The sequence below is a fragment of the Nymphaea colorata genome, chromosome 3, assembly GCF_008831285.2.
Source record: "Nymphaea colorata isolate Beijing-Zhang1983 chromosome 3, ASM883128v2, whole genome shotgun sequence".
Taxonomy (NCBI): domain Eukaryota; kingdom Viridiplantae; phylum Streptophyta; class Magnoliopsida; order Nymphaeales; family Nymphaeaceae; genus Nymphaea; species Nymphaea colorata.
This window is the reverse complement of record NC_045140.1, coordinates 30,365,596-30,375,595: the sequence shown is the minus strand read 5'-3', so window position 1 is coordinate 30,375,595 and position 10,000 is coordinate 30,365,596. Positions and strand designations below refer to the sequence as shown.

General features: G+C 52.4%; 1 protein-coding gene across 2 annotated transcripts in view; it reads left to right on the top strand.

The window, feature by feature from the left end:
* Window positions 1–10,000, top strand: part of LOC126409918 (uncharacterized) — a 103,104-nt gene that overhangs the window by 17,020 nt on the left and 76,084 nt on the right. The gene's annotated exons all lie outside the window — the stretch shown is intronic.

Genomic DNA, 10,000 nt, shown 5'->3' with positions numbered 1-10,000 from the left:
GTTGCAGTGGGAGGAGCGGGAGGAGCAGCCAAGTCCGCAACGGTGCTCGAACAGGATGAACCTCAGGGTCACACTGAACCAGTTGTAGAACTCACCGAGCGTAGGCTAGATGCACCCAAACCGAGTTCGACTTTCTCAACCCGCGAGGTCGTCTAAGACCAAAGGTCTTAAGCGAATGGCTCGGTCAACCAGACCGAGCCCTTATACTCCAAATGCGAAGTGAGGGCGTTTACCCTCACGAGGTCCCCCTCCTTGGGCTCGCAAGGTTCAAGGAGTCGTTTTAGCACTTAGGCGTTTATTTTAACTTTAGTACTAAGCTTTTGTTAACTCGTTTTTTTTACTTGGCGCCTTTGAGATTCGAAGTCAAGACCTAAGCCGGCGGGTTGTGCCGAGCGCCTTGAGCTTTTTAGATTTTGGGTTTGGATCCGCGCGTGATAATCCCGGATCACTTTCTCTTTGTATATATTGTATTGGATCCTTTGTAATTGTATCGAAAAAATTGAATTTTGGCTCATTGCGAGTTTTGGCTCTCTCTCCTCTTCGAGGACTCCATCTCTTCGACCCCCTCTCTCTACCCGAGTTAGGAGCGTCTCCACCCATCGAATCCCCTTGCCCCCGTCGTCCGTGTTGACCTCGGCCTCAAGGAAGACAAACCAGGCGGATCCCCTCCCACCGGCGGTGATCCCTCCTCGTCCACGCTTGCCTCTACGAAGAAGATCAATAGCCCGAACATTGGTGCCTTCCCCTTGAACACGAAGGAGAAGAAAGGCTGAGTTCGGCACAAGAGAAGATCGAAGTCCCCAAGGCTTCGATTCGACGGCTTAACAAGGTTAGTACTCGGATCATTGAACTCTTCCATTCGGCTTGGAGTTGTTCGCTTCCGGAGCCTCACCCGCGACCTAGGCCCCTTGCTCGGCATACCCGAGTGACTGGTTTGAGGATCTACGGTGCCCCTCCCTTGGTGCACTCTCTTCCCCGCTTGGAATCGGTTTTCTATCCGTAGGAACCAACCCAAGCCACCCCTCACGGTTCACGACGGCTGCCTCAACAAAAAGATCACTTCTACCGTCGGCTCCAAATTGAAGTTGGCAAGAAATCCAGCGGCTTGAAGGACTCAAAATCACGGTTCAATATCGAGGTTTGGGCCTCTAAACCACTTCAGTGGAATCGCCTCTTCGTGCTGATCAACATAGTCAAATTTGGGCAAATTCGGCCCGTGAGAAGATAGAAATCGCCTCGGCCGGTATTCTCGTTGGAGCTAAGACACCGCTGCAATTTCCGGCGTCAACCATTGTTTCCGGTGTGAAGGACAGTCCTGCCCCTCCACCACCGAAGGCCCCTGCAGTTTCGAGAAGGGCACCAGCGTCATTTGGACGAGGAGCTAACCCTAGCCGCGGCGCGTGAAGGACCGCGTCTCCCTTGGCCGCCGGTCCCGAATTGGTAAGTCTTCCTACCGCGCATCTTGGCCTTCCGTTTCTACACGTGTCCCACATCTGTCAACCCGCGTCATACCCTGTCCTCGTAGCCTGCCATGTGTCCTCTCCAGCTCGCCTAGCCCCCTCCGAGAATCCCTCTTGGATCACGAGCTCCCAGCCCGCATTTGTCACCTCCGCCACCTTCCTTTTTGGCATATTTTCCTTTGCGTCAAACCCTAACGCCTCAGCCCTCCATCGCGCCACCTGTCCGCATCCCAGCCACCTCGTGTCCAGTCATCATCCTACGTGTCTGCCACCTGTCTCACCAGGTCCCACTTGGAGTCTCGCCCAGTCCACGCGGCTGCCACCTCATCTAACCGCGTGCCACCTACACCCGAGCGATTTGGCAAGTCCCTCGCCGCGCGCTCCCCCTTCCCGTTTTCTCGCCTACCTCCTCCACCTTCATCTCAACCCTAATCCGCAGCTTATCTCCACCGTTCCTTGCCTCCACGTGTCACCCATCCACCGGAGAGAGAGACTCGAATAATCTCGAGTGCCACCTCTTTGATTGCCTAATCTCCTTAGCAATCAAGCTCGATCTCTTCCTACCTTCTAGGAAAGTGATCGCCACCCTCCTCTTACTCGCTAGCCTTTCCCCTAGCGAGCTACCCTTGACCGTTGATCTTGCCACGTGGCAAGACCCGACGCACTCACTTGGCTAGACCGCCAAGACCGAGCCCACCTAGCTAGGTCAACCTCACGCGTCATCCAACCTAGGAGTTCACTACCCACATTTGAACCGAACCCACTCGACCTTAGGACTTAGTCAACCCTCTGACTTTCCGTCTTAGCCCACTAGGTCAACCCTTCAGTTTGACCTAACCCTAGTCATCTCGAGCCTACCTCGAGATTGCCCGAACCCACTTCACCCGGACCCATCACTTGGTCCAGTAGTCAGGCTACCTTCTAGAACCCACTATCGCACTCGGTCTCTCTTGACCAACTTCCCCGAGCTTAGGCTCAGCCCTAGCCAAACCGCATTGGCCTACCATCGTAGTTAGAAACCCTAACATCCCTCCTAAACCTCACCTCCCCCCTCGGCCTACCCCTACCTTAACCTCCCTAAACCAGACCGACACTACCCTACTAGAGCCCAGTCGTTGCCGAGCCCAGCCAGCCTTAGTTAGGATTAGGCGTAGCTGTTCCGTCGGCCACCCTCGTGGTCGACTCTCTTCCGTCGGCACCCAGCCGACGCCCGTGGCCGAGCCACACCCGAAGGAAGGCAGGTAGGCGTTGCCGCTTCCGGCACTCGCCCCCCTCGTCACTCTACCGGAGTACGTGTAGCAGCAGCAGCGGCACCGGCGCACTCAGACGCGCGCTTCCCGCCGTCCTTCCGTCTACGCCGTCGACACCCGTCACGCGGCCAGCGTCGGCCGAGCCACCTTGGCCGACTCTCTCTCTCTACGCCAGCATCGTCGGCGTCCAGCGGCAGACAGGCCGTGCGCTCCCCGCCGGTCTCCAGCCCGTGCAGCAAGCTCCGAGGAGGCTCGCCTCAAGTGGACTTCTTCGATCCGTAGCTGCAATATCCGAGGCACGGTCTTAGCCTCGGATCCCTCTCGGACAGCCAAGGAATCACCTTGGCCGGTATCATCTCCTTAACCCCCTTGTAGTTTCGGGTGGGAGTATTTGCTTTTGCGTTAGGGACTTGTTAGTTTGCTTAATTTCCTGTTTTAGCCCGGGCTTAGACCCATCGTCCGTCTCGTGGTACCTCGGAGGCCGTAGGCCAAAGACACGACCACCGCGGGCCTAGCCGTCCTATTTGGGAAAGGGCGTGGTTTGTTCGTTAGTCGTGGTTTGATTGTGGCTTGTGAGTGAGTTGCGAGTGATTCTTGTATCGAACGCGTTTGTAAAGCCTCGCATCCGGTTTTAGTTTGATTGTAGTAGGATAAGCCGTAGCTAGGTTTTTGGTAAAGGGTAACCCGCACTTGTATTCCATTTCCTTGGGATTTTTTGCGCCGGGGTCCTGTCCGGCCGGGTAGACCTTGTATTTAATTTGCTAGGATTTTTTGGTTTTTAGATTACCTCAAGGAGACTTGGGAACTAGGACTCGTGCTTGGTTCGCGCTTTCTAGCCGCAACCGGGTGAGTGCCTAACAATTGGTATCAGAGCTACCTTGGGGTATATTCCGTTGTTTGAGCACCCGAAGACTGAAGAATCGGCTTCACCAAAGGCAGCTTGTTCGGTTTTCTAGTCAGAGTGCAGATTAGGCAGTGGTTTTCTTGTTGGTATTTCGGTTTTCAGTCAGTAGCCAGATTCGGTCTTCTAGTGTTCACGGTTTCCGTATATTAGTGTTGTTCTAGGGTTCGCTTGCTCACCTTTAGCAAGTGTAGGGCTGTACGCCTTGTACACCCGAGGGTAGCCAAGCTTGAGGTGCGTCGCCGAGACACCAGGCGGGTGTGGCGATTTAGGCTCCTTGAGCCCGGCCGAGAGCGAAGCGGGACTGCCGAGGCGCTAAGGCGTAGCGCGGCAGTAGGCGGGCCAACCCGTCTCCCTTGCCTTAGAACGCACGCGGCATCAGCGGCAGCGTGCAGAGGGCAGAGTCAGTCTAGTTAGGCCAGCGTAGCTTAAGAGTGGCAGTGTTACAGTTTTTGGATTTTAGGTCAGCGTAGTTTAGGTAACGTTACAGTGTTGCCTTGGCGATTTCAAGCCATCCAAATGGCCAAATCCAAGAAGAACCTCAACGTTGAGGAAGGCACCGCCGATGAGGGCCAAACCGAGGCACCTCATCCCTCTGAATCCGTAGAGATTCAAGAACCCCTTGCCGGTCGCATCCTACAATTAGAGCGGGACTTTAACCGCTGGAAAAGAGAGATGCACAACATGGACCAGCAACGTAGAAATGAGGCCGTCCGTCGAGAGGAAGAACAACAACGTGAAACCAATGAGATGAAGGGCATGCTTAAAGCGATTACAGCCCACCTCAACATTGGTACAGATCGACCCACCTCGGACCCCTCCACGTCAGGACGAGACAAGGGCAAGGGCAGATATGTGGAAGCGGATACACATGACGCTTCACATTTAGGCACCCCTCGTGAAGGTGCCGGCAGGGGCAGAATGCACCCACCCCCGGATCGCACTCAACAAGAGATGCGAAGTTCCTTCCAACAGCAACGCATTGGAAATCATAGCCAAAGCCGAAGCTTTTATGGCTCGGAAGGAGAGGAGGGTGAATCTCCTCAGAGAGAACGAAGGAGAACCAACTCTCGTCAAGAAGAGAGGAGAACCCCCACGGTTAGATACGAGTTTCCGAAGTTTAATGGGGAAGGTCTGAGAGAGTGGCTCTTCATGGCAGAGCGTTACTTTGTTTGCCACCGTATCCCGGATGAGGAATGGATAGAGATAGCGGCCGCCAACACCACAGGCGAGGCCACTACCCAATATCTCTGGTTTGACCATAAAACTAGAGAACCAACTTGGGAGAAGTTCAAAGCAAGCTTCCAACTCCGATTCGGTGATTCCACCTATTTGGACTACGACGAAGACTTGAAGAAGTTAGTCCAAAGAACGACCGTGCCAGCCTACCACAAAGAATTCATCCGTTTGGCTAGCCGAGTCCAATGGACCGAGAAGGCGCTTATTGGAGCCTTCAAGGGTGGATTAAAACAAGAGGTTGTCCTCGAAATGAAAGTCCAGAACTATGACACCCTCGAAGAATGTTTTGCCATGGCGCGAATATGTGAAGAGCGCCTAGAGGAGAAGCGAGCCCTAAAAAGGACTCGCAAATTTGACAAGCAGAAGAAGAAACCGGCGTTCTCTTCTAGCTCACGGCCCAGGGGTAATGAATCAACTCCCTACGCACCTCGACGGGAGTTCAGGGCCGATACCAGATCTGGTAGGAACCCCCCTACCCGCTATCTCACACCGAAGCAAATTGAAGAATATAGACGAAAAGGCTTATGCTATCGTTGTGAGGCCAAATGGGATAAGAACCATCAATGCAAATCCTTCTTCCATGTAATGGTGGTCAGCGATCCCGAATACAGCAGCAGCTCGGATAGTGACTCATCCTCGAGTTCACCTTCCAGCTCTAGCTCCTCTTCTGAGCAAGAGGAGAGGACAAGGAGAAAGGCCAAGAGGCCGGAAAAGGCAGAAACGGAGACAGAAGAGACTCCAAAAGCCGAAGGCAAACCCGAAGAGGGTGAGTCTCTTCACACCATGCAAGACCCCCACAAGCCCAACGCCATGCGAGTATTTGGGCGTATCAACGGGCAAAAAGTTTGATTTTGCTTGATTGTGGAGCAACGAATAACTTCCTAACCGAGGAAGCGGCTCAAAGGTGCAATGTTGCCTTGCAACCAAGTAAACCTCAAACGATTGTCGTGGGAGGGGGCCACCGGCTGAAGTGCATGCACGAGGTTAAGGACATGGAGGTTACCATCAAGAAACGTACCTTCAAAGTTGACTCGTTGGTCATACCCTTGGATGGAGTCGACTTAGTCCTAGGCATGTCTTGGTTCTTATCGTGGAAAGATATCCACTGGGACGTCAAGAATTTCTCGATGACGTTCATTCCAGAGCTTGATGGGGAGCCCATCACGTTGCAAGGACTAGCCAGCACGACAAGTCCTAAGGCCGCCCTGCGTTGCCTCGACCAGGAGCAGCCCGCTTGCTGGGTCCTTACGCTAGCTACAGATGTTCCAGGATCGGACGAGACCATTGACGAACCGATCCCACCCTCGATTCAGAATGTGTTGAATAAGTTTCCCGAGATATTTGCGGAACCTAAAGGCCTACCTCCTCAAAGGGCCTATGACCACCGCATCGTACTCACGCAAGGAGCGGAGCCTGTAAACGTCAGGCCTTATCGGTATGGGTATAGTCAGAAGGCGGAAATTGAACGCCTCGTAAAAGAGATGCTCCATGATGGTATCATCCGTCCGAGCTGTAGTCCGTTCTCTTCCCCAGTCCTTTTGGTGAAGAAGAAAGACAACACATGGAGATTTTGCATAGACTACAGAGCATTGAACGAGGTAACCGTCAAGGATCGGCACCCCATACCGGTCATAGATGAGTTGTTAGATGAGCTCACCGGCGCCACAATCTTTTCAAAGATAGACCTTCGTGCCGGCTATCATCAAATAAGAATGCAAGACAAAGATATATCAAAGACTGCTTTCCGTACTCACGATGGGCATTACGAATTCTTAGTAATGCCGTTTGGGTTAACAAACGCACCAGCCACCTTTCAGAGGTGCATGAACGACGTATTTCGGGAGCACCTACGCAGTTTTATTTTGGTCTTCTTTGACGACATTCTCATCTACAGTCAAAGTGAGGAAAAGCATCGGGAACACCTGAGCATAACGCTAAACATATTGAAGGAACATCAGCTTTTCGCGAAGATGTCCAAGTGTAGCTTTGGACAATCTTCCATAGGGTATCTCGGGCACATTGTGTCGCGAGAAGGGGTTCGGGCAGACCCCGAAAAATTGCAAGCCATGGAGAAATGGCCACTGCCCAAAGATCTAAAGGGTCTACGAGGCTTCCTTGGACTCACAGGGTACTACAGGAGGTTTATACAAGGATATGGAATTATCGCACAACCTCTAACCCAAATGCTAAAAAAGGGAGCTTTTCAGTGGACAGAGAAATCTAAGGTTGCATTTGACAAACTCAAGTCGGCCTTGATGACCGCTCCAGTTTTGACACTCCCCGACTTCACTAAGACCTTTACCATTGAAACCGATGCATGTGAAGTTGGCGTTGGGGCCGTACTCGGCCAAGAGGGTCATCCCATCGCATACATGTCGAAGGCCCTAACCAGTAGGGCGAAACCTTTCTCAACGTATGAGAAGGAGTTGCTTGCCATTGTAATTGCGGTGGAGAAATGGCGTCCCTATCTGATTGGACGCAGATTCATAGTAAGGACCGATCAGAATAGTTTGAGATACATGCTTAAGCAACGTGTATCCACCCCACACAACAACGCTGGTTAGCTAAGCTTTTGGGGTACGATTTCGAGATCGAATACAAGAAAGGTCCTGAAAATAAGGCAGCGGATTCCCTATCACGCCTTACCGAACAATTCATGACACTGTCAGTGGTGGAAACCAACTTATGGGTACGATTGGCCAACGATCAAGATAATGACCAATCGACCAAATTACTTAAGGCTGCAGGAAAGCAGAATCCGGGTTCCATCCCTTTACATTCGGTGAAAGGGGATCTTCTTTTTAGGAAGGGTCGGGCCGTTGTCCCTCCTAATTCAGAGCTGAAACGAGAGCTTCTGCAGCACTTCCATGACTCGCCTGCTGCAGGACACGAAGGGGTCGCTAAGACCGTGAGTAGAGTCAAGGCCCAGTTCTGGTGGCGAGGACTGAAGGCCGATGTGCAAAGGTACATCCGTCAGTGCAAGATTTGCCAAAGGGAGAAATACGAGGCAATCAAGCCTCCAGGTCACCTAAATCCACTCCCAATTCCTACAAGACCATGGACGGATATCACCATGGATTTCATTGATGCTATGCCTCGCTCAGAAGGAAAAGAGGCAATACTAGTGGTGGTTGATAGGCTGTCTAAATACAGCCACTTTGCACCATTGCCACGACTGTACCAAGGGCCAATGGTGGCTCACGTCTTCCAGGAGTACGTTGGAAAACTCCACGGGATGCCTCAGACGATCATCTGCGACAGAGACTCTATTTTTATGAGCGCGTTCTGGAAGGAGTATATGAAGACGTTAGGTACAGAACTTCGGTTCAGCACTGCCCATCACCCGCAAACCGACGGGCAAAGCGAGATTGTGAATCGGTCTCTCGAGACTTATCTCAGATGCTTCGCGGGAGAAAGACCTAATTCATGGGTCAAATACTTACCCTGGGCCGAGTGGTCTTACAACACGAGTTGGCACTCGTCGGCAGGGATGACTCCCTATGAGGCAGTCTACGGTTTTCCACCTCCAACCATTCCAACTTATGAAGGAGGTAGCGCCTTAGAGGATAATGTGGACTGCGAACTGCGCACCAGAGAGGAGGTCATTAACTCCTTAAAACAGAATTTGATTAAAGCGCAGAATCGAATGAAGCAAGTCTACGATAAAGGTAGACAAGACCGAGGATTCGAAGAAGGGCAGTACGTATGGTTGAAGAGGCTTCCTCTGAAGCAGAAGTCTCTAATGGGCAGCCATACTCGAAACTTCTGCCGCGTTACTATGGGCCATATCCATATTACAGAAAGTCGGCAAGGCCGCATACCGATTGGGATTGCCCAGAGAGGCACAAGTCCACCCTGTGTTCCATGTCTCTCGCTTGAAACCACATCAAGGCGAGATACCGACTATCGTGGAACATGTGCCGGACCAGTTGCCAACGCCTTACAGAATTTTAAAGCACAGATATACAAGAAGGCAAGGCCGAACAAGGCATGAAGTATTGGTCGAGTGGGAAGGCCCCGACCAAGGAACCTCTTGGGAGGAATTTGGGTCAGTTGCTCATCGTTTTCCCTCTTCCAGCGCTCGAGGACAAGCGCAAGGTAGGGAGGGGGAATCTGTTACGGACCTACCAGATGGTCCAGACCCAGGCGAGGCCGAACAGCCCGAGCCAAGCATTAGGCGTAGAAGAGCGTCAGATTTGTGGGCTCGGTCCTTGCATCAGTTAGCCGAGGAAACTCCCAAGGAGGCTAACGACGCACCAGGTCAGGTTGCAGTGGGAGGAGCGGGAGGAGCAGCCAAGTCCGCAACGGTGCTCGAACAGGATGAACCTCAGGGTCACACTGAACCAGTTGTAGAACTCACCGAGCGTAGGCTAGATGCACCCAAACCGAGTTCGACTTTCTCAACCCGCGAGGTCGTCTAAGACCAAAGGTCTTAAGCGAATGGCTCGGTCAACCAGACCGAGCCCTTATACTCCAAATGCGAAGTGAGGGCGTTTACCCTCACGAGGTCCCCCTCCTTGGGCTCGCAAGGTTCAAGGAGTCGTTTTAAGCACTTAGGCGTTTATTTTAACTTTAGTACTAAGCTTTTGTTAACTCGTTTTTTTACTTGGCGCCTTTGAGATTCGAAGTCAAGACCTAAGCCGGCGGGTTGTGCCGAGCGCCTTGAGCTTTTAGATTTGGGTTTGGATCCGCGCGTGATAATCCCGGATCACTTTCTCTTTGTATATATTGTATTGGATCCTTTGTAATTGTATCGAAAAAATTGAATTTTGGCTCATTGCGAGTTTTGGCTCTCTCTCTCCTCTTCGAGGACTCCATCTCTTCGACCCCCTCTCTCTACCCGAGTTAGGAGCGTCTCCACCCATCGAATCCCCTTGCCCCCGTCGTCCGTGTTGACCTCGGCCTCAAGGAAGACAAACCAGGCGGATCCCCTCCCACCGGCGGTGATCCCTCCTCGTCCACGCTTGCCTCTACGAAGAAGATCAATAGCCCGAACATTGGTGCCTTCCCCTTGAACACGAAGGAGAAGAAAGGCTGAGTTCGGCACAAGAGAAGATCGAAGTCCCCAAGGCTTCGATTCGACGGCTTAACAAGGTTAGTACTCGGATCATTGAACTCTTCCATTCGGCTTGGAGTTGTTCGCTTCCGAG